This window comes from Acanthopagrus latus, chromosome 20 (genome assembly GCF_904848185.1).
Source record: "Acanthopagrus latus isolate v.2019 chromosome 20, fAcaLat1.1, whole genome shotgun sequence".
Lineage (NCBI taxonomy): Eukaryota > Metazoa > Chordata > Actinopteri > Spariformes > Sparidae > Acanthopagrus > Acanthopagrus latus.
This window is the reverse complement of record NC_051058.1, coordinates 5,730,165-5,743,908: the sequence shown is the minus strand read 5'-3', so window position 1 is coordinate 5,743,908 and position 13,744 is coordinate 5,730,165.

The window sequence follows — 13,744 nt, the reverse complement described above, 5'->3', positions numbered from 1 at the left end:
GGATGTTGTGGTCCTATGCAAGATTAATAGCTCTATTTACAGCACGTCCAAAATCATCGGAGGGGCCGGAACCCGCTCAGAAAAAAAGAAGAAAAAAAAAAAGAGGGTTTATGTGGAAGCCTTGTGTCTTCGCTTACGCTGTGTCGAAATCCGAATCCACGTATTTTGCAGTCAGGTGTGTGTGTTCGCTTGTGCGGCGGCCTCGAGGTCAACAAGTTCTCCGGGTGAGTTCACGTTTGTGTGTGTCACTGAGGCACACAGTCAAACTGCAGGCCTTCCGCTGGTGAATGATCGGCAAGGTCGCAGTGGGTAGAGCGAAATCGCTTTTTAGCATTTGAGCACTGTTTAAGCTCCTGCTGAAAGTTAGATGAGGAGACTGACTCATATTGGTACACTGAATATGAAGCAAACTGTACAGCTGGTGACAACGGGAGTCGGGGGAAACAGCTGGCCACAGGTATTAAAAACCTCCATGGGTGTGCTCGGACATGAAACAATGCAAGTTTTCATCCCTCGAATCTGATGGATGATGGATAAAGCTAAGGATACGAACGCAAACCATGTAGTCGGTTGAACTGACAGAGGTAAAGATAATGCCTGTAAGACCACTTATGTGGCCTAAAACAACTGATGTGCAGACAGTCAGCTGTAGCTGGGCTGGGTCGCGTTCAGTTCAGAACAGCTCACCTGAGAGCATGTGGAGCTCGTTCACTCACCGTCTGCGTCCGCGTGTTGCTATACGGAGCTCAGCCTGGTTGTGTATGTTACATAGCTGCACAGTTAATGTTGTGAAAAGTTAGGGTTAGGGTTAGGGTCGCAGTTTGGTTAGGGTTTAGCCACCAAAACTACTCGATTAGGTCGGGGGAGAAGATCGTGGTTCAGTTTGAAATAAGTCTGTTAATTATCAGCTAAGGAGGAAAGCAGCATTAAAAGTGACACAGCCCGTGTGCAGAGGATGTCAGGGTGGATGGGCCATTCAGTGGCATCTTTCTCATTTCAGCCATCCTCAAACATTCTGTTGTCAGAGAACACGAGAGGATGAACCTACCCTATAGGCAATCGCGTTAGAAGGTTACAAGTTATTGCCTCGGAGCACGGCCACAACAATGGCTGGACTGAAAGTCGACCTCGCAGGGAGCTCAGGTTCTTTCTGTTATTTCCCTCCAGTCTCTGTCCTTTGTGCTGCTGTCTCAGTGCTTTCATGAAGTGGGCTCATAAAGCCTCATGACAGCCACAATTTCTACTTCAAGCTGAAGCAGCTTCAACTTAAGCATTTTCACTTTGGCCAGTTCAGATCACCTGGACACAGGTGTCATCTCAGGAAGCAAGAAGAGACTCCCAAGAAGTGACCAACCTCCTGTTTGACTGCCGCCTCACAATTTCCTGTTTCATTTATGTGTATCAGTTCTGGCAAAGCACATAGTCACTCTGGTTTAAATGGCTGCAAATGGCTGAATGTCTATGTGGGAAATGTGATGCGGGAGTTCTTAGAAACAGCAGCACTTAGAGCAACCCACCGGTTTTCATCATTAATCTCATATGTTAATGGAGATTATTTCATGCTGTTTAATAGTTGTTTTTTTTTTCAAAGCAACATCACACCAGTGAAGTTAGTCAGTGTGTGCATTCAGCAAAAGCAGCGCTCATTTCAATAAAACGCCAGATTTCAAAATTGACTCTACCGTTCAATACCACCCACCGCTGAATATACAGCTGAAAGAAAAAAATCAAGAAAATCAATGAAAAGGGCCAGCGCTGGAACTGTCTAGCACTATTAGTTAGGCCTTTTAGTTAGGATCTCCATCGGATGTCTGAAACGCAGCCGATGAGGCTTTTAACCAGCTGATACGCGGGATAATGAATCTCAGACTTTCTCTTTGCTCTCCACTCCACAAAAACACAGGCATCAGGCCTTGAATGTCACTGGTCAACAGCTCTCCTCCTGGCCTTCAACTGTGACAACACGTCTAAGTCAATACGAAGCCTAGCTTGAAGGGTAAAGGTCCATTTGAGATAAGGCTTAAAGATCAAACACTGAGATCAGTCAGTTTCTCGCATCCTTGCCTTTCTTACTCCTTACCCGCGCAAAAAGAAAAAAAAAAAGCTGTCTGTCAGCGGCACGAAGCTGATGAGGAGCTTTATTTCTCATTTATGTCGCCGATTGTGTACTTTGGGCTGTGCGGTCAGTCAGATCCAGGACAGCAGCTGCTGATGTCGTGCCCCCTGCCATATTGTTTTTTTTGCTGCTTAGATGAGGTGTTTCTGGAAGAGTCAAGCAGCCTGAGAAGTGTCAACCCCAGTGTGTGTCTCTCTCTTTTTTTTCTTTTTTCACTTATACGCAGCTCACCGCCTGTTATCCTGTCATGAGCTATTCTTTTTGCCTTCTCTTAAGCCGACTTTCCATCGGTTCACGACCCCCAGCAAAATAACCGCGCCAACACATCACACCGAAGTGTTAACTGACTCCGTGCTCATTGTGAAACTCTTCCAGAGAGATGTTTTTTTTATTCGCAGTGACGTGATTTATCTGCTGTCTCTCACCTTGATCCTGATGACGGCTCGGCGCCGAGGCGCGTGACTTCACGCCCGGCCGTTTGATGCTCCTGGCGCTGAGAGCAGAGGGGGAAGAGCTGCACGTCGACAAGGTCACCCGGCGTGGACAAACAAAAACATTCCGACCGGTCCTAAAGGTCATGGAGCTCTGAATATCTTTTCCACCTGACTTCTTTTCCAACCACTGGCAGCCATTATAAAAAAACAACAAAAAAAAACACACAAAACAGGACAATGCGTCGCCTGCTTGGCTTTGGACAAAGTTAATGTATGAAAGTTGTATTCATGTATTCAGTGTTCAGTCACGTTCACCCACTTCCTTCCTCTCTCCCTGAGTGACCAAATTGGAACTCATTGTTACCTCGAGTAAAGTCACCAATCTCTCTGCGTTTGGAAATTGTCGGAAACGTTCGGGATAAGTAATCAGCACGGGACAATACAGAACAAAGAACTCAGCATTTTTAGTCATTGTAATGTGGTTTAAAGTGCTCCGTGTTATACCTTTCAATTTGTTGAATCCCTTCGTGGTCAGTTTTCATCACTGCAGGCGTCTCCTCACGAGCATTAGTCAGAAAACAATTCACAGGCGGCGAATTGAGCGAGGCAGCCGGGCTCTAGATCAAACGGGGGGAAAAGCAACATGTCAGCCTCTTTCTGAGGTCCTCAGAATTGATTTTTAACATCCTACTCATCACCCTTTGAAGCACTTGGCTCGGCCCCAGATTACACCGCTCTCTTTATCAACTCTCTCCTTATCAACCCGCACGCAGTCTGAGGTGTTCTAAGGGGATGGAGAAATTTAGCTTTTAGGGAACCCCCCCCCATCTTATTCCATACATTTCACATCTTGTTCCCGAAAGAGATTAGACCGTATCTGACGAGTAACACGCCGTAACCTGCAGGATGTGATCTGAAAGCATTAACAAAAAAAATGGCAAGCTCACTAGACAGAGAGTGACACCTGCCACCATGGTTACTGTTCAGGTCAAAAATGCACATAAACAAAATAAAAAGTCAGCTAATGCAGGTTCAAAATGTCTTTGTGATATGTTATAAGTGTTTTAAAGTTTCCATGAAGTCAGACACCCAAACATTTTGTGGCTATTTGGTGTTTTCATTAATGAAATGAAATGCAGTGTGATGAAACGTAATGTGTAATAGAGAAAAACATGTCATCAGGCCAAACACAATGGGGACTTTAAAGTCTGTGTCACAGTAAAGCAGTGTCATTTAAAAAAAATAAAAAATAAAAAATAAATAAATAAAACTTACTGGACTGTTCAACTTGATCTAGTACTAATTTTATAGTATATCCACATCTCACTGTGCTAATGTTTTGTGAAAGTACCAATAGTCAACCCTGCAATATAGCCACTGCATTAATATCCTTGCATTTATTGAGTGCATTTACGGAGATTTCAGAGTGGAGAGACATACAGAACAGTGTTTGTGCGTGTTTATGTTAATATTTTCATTTGTATAGAGATGTTTCATTTGTTCAATTTCCAAGCTTTACGAGATTTATTTGTAAGGTACTTTTTTATTCATTCTGATTGATGATGTCCCTGCTGCTCGCATAGGATATTGGTGGTTGCAAGCACACACAGAGCGAAAAGAGCTTTTAAATGCTTATCTTCATGTAGATGCCAGATAACAGGTCACCTGCATTAAGCGCGTCTTTGTGTTTATTTGTACCACTTCACTTCATGTGTACTGTGTGTGTGTGTGTGTGTGTGTGTGTGTGTGTGTGTGCGTGTATTTCTGACACTGCTGCTCCTTCTGTTTCACCTGATGAAAAGGTGTCACCTGAGAAGGGTATTAAAGGTGAACGACTGTTGTCATGCTGTCAGATTTTGGCAGCTTCGAGTAGATTCAGTCATTGTACAAATTACTCAAATCAAGAGATGGTGGATTCTGAGACACAACAGATTTCCAGAAGAATGCTTGAATTTGTTGTAAAATAAGTAAATAAATAAAAATCTTTTTCTTTTCTCTAGTGTGTTGTGTTGGTTGGTAATTGTAGTGTGAAAGTGTGGGCTTTTAGCTGAGTAGGTGGCAGTTTGCACGAACTGGGAGCTCAGACCACCCAGCACAGAGGAGAGAGAGCCTTGGGCAGTATCAGCGACCACACGGAGCTTGGTGTGATGCGACGGGCCAGACGCCTGAAGGGAAGCGAGTGCGATGGTCGCGCCGGAGTGCGGGGTTAGCCAGCGTCTTGGAGGCTCGAGCCGCTGCATTGTAATGATAATCATGAAAAAAAAAAAATCAGCAAAAAACAAACAGTGAACCAAAAAGAAAACAAGAGAGGAAATCATTTCTTTAAACTTGTCTCCTAGATGAGTAGTTACATAATTCTCAATCTTATATAAGGTTTAGTGACCATCCAGTAATACGGTACTGTGAGTTACATCTCTTAGGTAATTTACGTTAAAAGACTGTATTAATTTAACCCAAAGAAGGATCTTTCCTCAACCTAACCTAGTCGTTTTTGTGCCTGAACTTAACCCATCCGTGGCCGTTTGACAATGTTGATAACATTCCCAAAGTCACAATATGTTACAATATGTGAACTGTTCATCGGCAAGCATTATTTCAAAAGTGTAACCTGACGCTGCATATAACATATTACTGCTAACCTGAATGTGGAGCCCTTTATGTGCAAAACTGAGTCAAGAAGGGTAAATAGAGCGTAACAGTCAGAAGCTTATGGCCATTATCCGAGCTGCCATATTTGATTTAGTTGGTAAAACGATGGTATTTCCTGAGGAAACTTATGAAGGCAAAATCCCTTTTTTTGGAAACAACAGTGCTCGAAAACTTCTACAAATGGGCAATAAATTGATTCCCAACTGGAAACATTACAAATTGAAGGTGACATACCTCCACAGAGCCCTAAGAATTGTAGGGACTCTTCCCTACAGAGACTGTTCAACTCATCCTCCTCGCTCCTCCAACAATGATGGTTTTTTTTGGGTTTTTTTTTCTGTTTTGTGTTTAGCACAACATAACTGCAGTTCCTTTACACAATTATTTGTTGTTGAATGATACAGAACTTCATTCAGATACATTCACATACAAAGCACTCGAACTGTCGGGTGTAAATGGGACCTTCGACACAAAGGAGGTGAATGCTTGACATTGACAGAATCGAGGGTGGCACACAACTGATGTCCGCACGAAGACCGTAATCGTTTCGGTGCGTAACATCGAGATCAGCGAGAGGTAGAATTATTCATAACTAAAGTCCTACTCTGTGCAGATATGAGTAAATGCCAGCTGCCCGAATGAATCTTTAAACAGCCTCGTCCCCGCGCTCCATAAGCTGGTTGCGATCTTACATAAGGAATCTCCGCTCATCCAGACAACACATGATGATATCATGACCACTGAAATATGTGTCAGGCACGAACCTCCGAGGCACCGCAGAAAACGTTTGTCGGAACGTGAATCATCCCGGGATGACAAGTAGAATTCATGCTACTGTGTTGTGATCGGAGTGTGAGCTGAATGAGGCCCTTCATGGTTAGTGCATTGATACAAAGTACCATTTAGTGACGTAATAGGTGTATGTTGTCGTTTCAATGGAGCACATTCGTGACGTAAAAGTGGAGCCCACTGTACATCCCGTGACAATCCGCTTGATCGAAAGGTGAAAAGGTGAGGTGACGATCGGTCTGCAAATTATAGACATATTCTGCCGTCGGGTGTCATCGCACTTTGATTTAGCTTGGATTTCAATTCATTCGCAGCAGAACAGTTCATCAGTGTGGCATTGTGGCCTAAGGGCACAGAGGGAAAACATGCAATTTCCTGTCTCAGGCTGTGGGGAGGAATACAAAACTGAATGGTTACGAGGCAGTGGTTATCTCTCTTATCTTGTGACTTCTCATAAAAATAACCAAAATGCGATCATTTTATGTTGCAGATGTGGAGACAATCGAATTGATTCATTGGCTTTGAGTGTCCATATGATTTTAATATGGTTAACGGGTTAAACAGTTTAATGTTGCGCTTTTGATCACACCACAAGTGATTAATTGCATGTTGTATGTGATTGGGACACATCTTCCCAAAGGGAGGTCCGATGGATATTTCAATTTCTCGACAAGCCCGAGCATCATTACAAATTCTGGACTGCTTTTATACTGGATTTGCCACTTATGTTACGTAATTATGGGTAATTCAGTCTTTTCACTAATGTGTTTACACATACGGCACCGGGACTGTTCTCCTTTCATATAAAATACTTAGGAATAGACAAAGGAAAACCAAAGAAAAACAACCAAGTATCCACACTCTGCATTAACGGGTCCAAACAGATTTTCCTGATAGAAGGTAGAAATAAATTGCAAAACAAAGATTTTTAACAGGAACTACTGTTTGATAAGGGCTTCTAATTTTTACAAAACAACTCCCTCAGGCACTGAGTGAGGCACACGCGTCAGAACAGACCCTGGCAAAATCAAAAATCACTTGTCACTTCCAATCACTCCATTTGGAATTCAGTGTTTTGATTTTGTTTCCTTTGTGAAGGTTGGGTAATGAGCCATTTGAGGGCTCAAAGAATGACACGTGGGAATAAGACATGACTTGGGATTTGTCCGTCTTGACTTGGGCCTTGGACCTTAGACATATTGGCCTTGATTTGGGACTTGTGGGTCTTCACCTGGGACATATGATTGATAGTCATGACCCTTGCAGGTGTTTATGTGGGACTTGTTGGTGTTGACTTGCGACTTGACCCAACACTTTACTTGAGGGCTGACTTGAGCTACAGACTTAGAGAACAACTGGAGACATTGCTCCTGACCAGACAAACCATCTCTGTATGGCTGCGGTTGACCTTTTTTCGGAAGGATCCACGTCACCAGTGATACGTGCAAGGTCTCCAGATAGTTCCCGGGAACACGACAGTCTCTTTAGCTCGGTCCCTAGATCATGGAGACCTTTATTATGATGGATGGAAAATATCTGCCGGAAGTGACTGACGTTATCAACACCATCACGGACCATCACCCGGTGAGACATTAATGGCGCCGTGTTCTATTCAAAAGCTCAGAGAAGACTGACAGCTCTCAGTCGGGGTCAAAATCGGTGCTTACTGCGCCTATATAGAGGGTAAAACTGGAGGAAGAGAGAAAATGAAAGATGACGAAAGGTACAGAAAGAGCTGGAGGATTAATAGAACAAGTGACTTTTCAAATAGCAGACAAAGGCCTACCTCGTTCCAAATGCAAGAGATGGTCTGTAAAACAAAACCTAGGCATTCGAAAAAACCTACACAAATGTGGGTAAAACTGATCAATCTTACAAAAACAAGAACTCAGATATCACTGCCAAGTTAATTCACACTTAGTAATCGAGTGCATGTATAAATATATATACAAAACTAAATGGGCTATAACCTCTCCAGAACATTTTGTCAAGGCTGTGAATGAGGTGAGAAACAGTAGCGCCGGGGTACTATCATGCAGCGCAGGTGACACCCAGATTATGATCGGAATCATGAATCATAAACATGCATCTCCTTGTACCAATGATAGGTAACAACACGGTCAGATAGATGGAAGGCGTTTTTTTTTTCTTATTCCCATCTTTGAATATCATTCACTAAAAGGACAGCACACACACAAACACACACACACACACTGCAGCAGCATATCACTCAGAAGAGAACAAAGCAGCCAGATATATATACAGTTTCTACTTGGATCATAAACCTCTCCAATCCACTGGGCTCAAGTGGCATCACTTCAGAGAGCTGAATGGAAATACACAATGTACTGGCTGGATCAATGAGTCCAGGTGAGAGCTTGGAAGGAAAGTCTCCAAATCGCCAATCAAATATGATCTACAACTTTCTGAAGTACAAAGTGGAGTGAAACTTTAGTAAAAAAAAAAAAAGAAAAGGAAAAAAAAAAACTTTAAAGAAATTAAGTACAAACAGAACAAATTGAAAACCCATACTAGACGTAAACAACTATGGTTTAATTAACACCAGACTTCTGTTTACCCCCAGGGTCCAACAGAGATTTATGACTTCACAAAGGGTGAAATCATTGACAGTGTATTGATCAGCTGACTCAGACAGAACCAGGGACGTGCAGAAAACCTTATCGGAGGTAGGTGCTTTAAAATTATTAAAAGAGATTTTGTAGATCTTCTTTAAATATTTTTTTTTCTATTTATGCCTTAAACAAACTAAATAAACAGACTTTCAATTGAAAACACAGACTGCATTAAAAGGACACCACAATTTTATACAGTTTTAATTATATTTGGCGGACCCTGCCACCTTTTTAGCTTCAAACAGTAATCCCTTTAAACTTCCACTGGAGAAGTGATGCATGATTTTTTAGGTGACGTTGCGTAATGCTAATAGCAGTCCTCAGGCATGTGATTGGAAAAGGCCCACAAAAGCAGGAAGGTATACAATGTATACTCCCCCTCCATCGTGCTGATCCTGAATCCATCCTAAATGCATTTCTTGTGCTATCATAACATAAAGTAGGCCTAATCATTGTTGAATGTTTAATTTTACATTACAAAAAGGGGCACATGGAACAAGATTCTAAAACACCATACACAATCATAGTTAATGGTGTAACTTACGGTCAAAAGTCCAACATGGAATCAGAACGATCAGAATGACAGGGAGATTATTAAAAGGTTCACTGTGTACTCACTCCAAATAACGGCAGAGGTGGCAGAAAGGAACAGGTGGGGGTTTTGGTCAGCGTCAAACCAAACATGGCAGTGTTTTGTTACTGCTGCAATTTTTAACAGTTCGATCAATATTTGATAGTGCTTTCCCCTTGCCCTCTAAAAGCCCCCAGCATGTTTTGATTCTGAACAAATGCTGACAGAATGGCCTGAGCCAACGTGCAATACACATGTAGATATCGTGCCGAGATCAAAGATGAGAATATTGGCCATGCGTAGCTCATTGTTTGTTTTTTGTTGTTTCTCTCTGCAACTGTCTAAATTTTATCTTTAGCCCCTTTTAGATAGAAAACGTGGCACATTTGCAGCAAGGTAAGGGCTGCAGTGTGCCGCCTTGTCTATCTAAAAGGGAGGTGTAATATTCCTTCTTCTCTCACTATTTTTTTTTTTTTTTTTTAATTTGCACTTTAACAGGGCCGATTTTGCACTCAAATGATGTGGAGCTCACTCTGAACGTGAGCACGGACTCTCCATCCTGTTTTTTTTTTTATGAAAGGGTGTTTTCATATGACAGCCGTCTTAGCCACAACTAGTAAGGTTCTATTCCAGTTCAATCAAAACAAACTTGCTTTCCACTTTTCATGTGACGTGTGAAATCAAGAGAGCTGACTGAAATGTCTGACGAGCCAGGAAAGCATCTGATTGTCAGCCATTTCGCCGGTCATTCAGGTGACAAATCAGGCATCGTGACTCCCCCTCAAACTGCACTTCAAATTACAGCCATCTGGCAACGCTGTGTTATTCCATCACCTTTGAGATAACTCAGCCTGGAGAAAAATTAGACAAGCTTGGAGAAGTTGGCGTTGGCGATGTGTTCCTCCCTGCTAATTCCTCCTCAGAGCTCCTGGTTTTTGTGTTACCACATTTCAGAGGGCCAGGGGCTTGACATAAACAAGCTACACCTAGTTGGGTTATTTATATTTGAAGAATTCCTATTCAGCTGTGGCGACTAAGACAGTAGCATACCAGTGTTTGGATTAATGAAGAGGGTTCTCACTCCCTCTTTAAGGCAAAGTAATTATAGCGTAACATCCGCCAAGTTTCACATTTCCAGTCCAACGGAACTTAAACAAAACTGAGCTGCGAGGTTTGGAAGGGCTCCAGTTTTGCCAGTCAAATGTGGCGTACAGGCTTCATCCAGTTGGATTCTTAAGCCAACCATCTTCAAGCGTCAGTTGTCATGCTGTGTAAAATTAGGTGGCGGGAACTAGCGGCATGTGGCTAGTTAGCAGGAGCCAGCTGATTAGCACAGCTCCTCAGGTGGTGAGGTGCCTCTGTCTTGTTATGCGGTACTAGAGATGGGTTCATAGTACAATTATACTTCTCAGATCGACATGAACAAGAGGGAACTCTCATCGGTAACAAGCTGGTGCCGGTTATACTGCAGCTCATGAGCATTACACACCTGAAACTTTGTATGTCACGTTCATGTCACAAATGTGCCAGATAAAAAAAAAAAAAACCCATAGACCCTTTGCGTTACAACCCCAATTATGATGTTGATAACACGACCATTCTCGTGTTCTACCGGGTCTTACGGCTCTTAACTCACATGCATTAGGTACAGGGCATATATCGGGTCTGTTGGGGCATGGAACCCTAAGCTCCAGGACGGAAAAACACTGGGTTGAGGCCCAAGCGTTCCACCAATACGGCACTCAGCTTCAAGCTTTCAAAACAACTCAGATTAGTCAAACTATTAGGATACACAAGCAATATAGAGCACAACAGCAGCAGCGGGTAGATCAACCCCAAAAAATATGAACCCACATTTAAATAACATTCTTAAACGCATATTCACCACCATCCATACGGGATGTCACATTAGATCACTCAAATATGGGCAGGAGAGCTTTTTAACACACAAGGATCAATCGATATGCCACACAGGAACAAGGCTAGAAAAGAAGGGAACGAATTAACAAATGCCATGCGAAGAAAGGATGAGCTATGCATGTTAAATACCCGTTCTACGCATCTGCAACACCTCCACGCCAGCAGAAAAAGAGGAGTTAACGAGGGCCAACAGGTGACCTATATAATCTGGTCCTGATTAGGGGGGGTCGGTGGAGGGTCTGGGGCTGTGTTCACAAACACCACACAACAGGGAACCGAACACACATGGTAACGCACTCACCTACCTTGAGGCATTTCCAACCGCACACATACCTTACAACACACAAATAACGCTGTGTCTTATATACCGGTCGTTGGCAGGGATCAGCTATTTAGGACACTGACCTTTGCCTGGGACGTGTAGCAACAGCCTAATTCTTTCAGCATTATATCATAATTTCTGCAGGCAGTATGTTGTTGACCCTTTTAAAGCAAACCCATTATGCTTTTTCTTTCTTCTCCCTCAGTGTGTAATATACATTATTGTGCGTGTTAAAAGCTCTTAAGGAGTCAAGTTCACGCTAACGGGAGCTCGTCTCTCCCACAGACGAACACTGCTCCTGAAGTGCCTGGAGCACCTCGTCAATAGTCCCGCCTTTGTTTCCACGACCTTGTGACATCACACTATGCCTCATGTTTGCATAATGTGCGCCTATATTCACGGTAGAAAGTGGAGCCGACACAGTCAGCTGTGCCGGCTCAGGTGTGCGTGAGCTGACCAATCAGAGTAGACTTGGGTATTCAGGATGGGGGGGGGCGTAAAGAGACAGAAGCATTAAAAGTTAGCTGGACTCACAAAGTTTAGCTAGGAGTGTTTTCAGCTTACATAACCATAACCATGCTCATCGGAGGTCTGCCCCGGTCTAAATGAATCCCAACAACAACCCCTGAATTTTAGGAAACACTGTGCTGCTCCTCAACCTGCCGACGTTCATGGAGGAAGTTATGATCCATGTTGGGGACAGTTGGGGACAGTTATGTGCCGCTCCTCCTCTGCATAAATGTATCGAAATCAGTGATTGCTGATATAGAGATCTCGTTGAAAATGATCAAAACCAGTATCCAATACCAAACCCATCATTGTCACACACAACCAAGAAATAAAAACTCCATTAATGTTACACAGACATTAGAAATGAAAAAAAATTACGAAATATATCATTTGAAAACAAAGTGTTGACAGTCCTATGGAAATGAAGTCAGGAGAATACCCTATTAATACACATGCAGCAGTCAATTTTAAAGTTTTTCAGGAATATTTGCCTGAACACAGCAGCAGCTTCAGTTGCTGCTATATGTTGTGTAAAAAACTTTGTTACGCCATTTTATTTTTTTACTCATATATCTTTCCAAATCTTAGTTATACTGTCTTGATTCTTCAATTTCACTTTTTTTTTACTATGCTGTCCAAGGGGTCAAATCTATCATTCACCAGGTTACACACACCGTCTAGTCTACGGTCCTCAATGTTCGGTTGTTCTGTCCCTAAATTACTGATGTCTGAACAGAGCCCATACAATTTGCTCGGATCGGTTCCAAATCTAGGAAACCTAGCTGCTCTGATTAGGTTTTCTCCTTTCTATCTCCTTTTGATCTCAGCAGGTGAAACCAGTGGATCACCATGCTGTAGGCATGTCACAGGTGAGCCTGTCCCTGTTGTTCACACACACGATTATGAAGACACCCGTGTAGCAGTTGTCGAAGAGCAATGATTGTTGTGCACTGTGCAGCCAAATAGATATTCTTCTGCAGCTTATTCTTTATTTAGCATAGACTGCAGACCCAGAGAGTCTCTCAGGGTCAAGCTGAACAAAACTCAGTACCTTATCACTGTGAGAGTCGGCCCATCGCTGGATCCCCATAGTACCTAAAAACAGCCCCATTGATAAACCTCATTTGGTCAAAAGTACCCTTTGCACGATCCGGGACAATTTCCAATGGGAACAGTTAATGCTGTTTCCTTCCTGAGAGGCACTTTAATTAAGATGGATGGTCTAAAATGCAGAATGAAGTGGAAAGTTATGTTTTTAGATTATGAAAATGAAAAAAATAAACACAAATAAAAGCATCCTCAGACGATCTCTGATGAAGAGACACACTGAAAGGTCTCACTGCTGTTACTCTGTCGATTTAGTCTTGGTTCTGAATATTTCTATCCTCATCAGTGGCATTGTCTGGGTCTACTTTTGAATTTAAAAACATTGCAGTTAAAAAGGAGCGCAGCCTCACTTTGCAACTCAGTATGAAAATAACTTTTTAAAAAAGATCACTCCGGCTCAGACTCATTAAGCCTTTGTAAAACTATCCCAATTATATCCTTTTTCAGCTCAGATGCGGACAAAATAATACATTATGATCATGAAAAAAGCACAAGAGGCTGCCAGTTCAACTTGTTTTCACAGTCAGAGGTGAAAATAAAATCAGATATGTGCAAATGCAGCCTTGATCTGAATGGACAAAGCACATGACGAGAAATAAATGTGCCTGCAGAAAAGTGCCAGAAATCACTGCAGGTTACAGGACCCTGCTGCCGCCCATTCCAGCAAAGACCCCATGCCTGTTTTACAGCCTC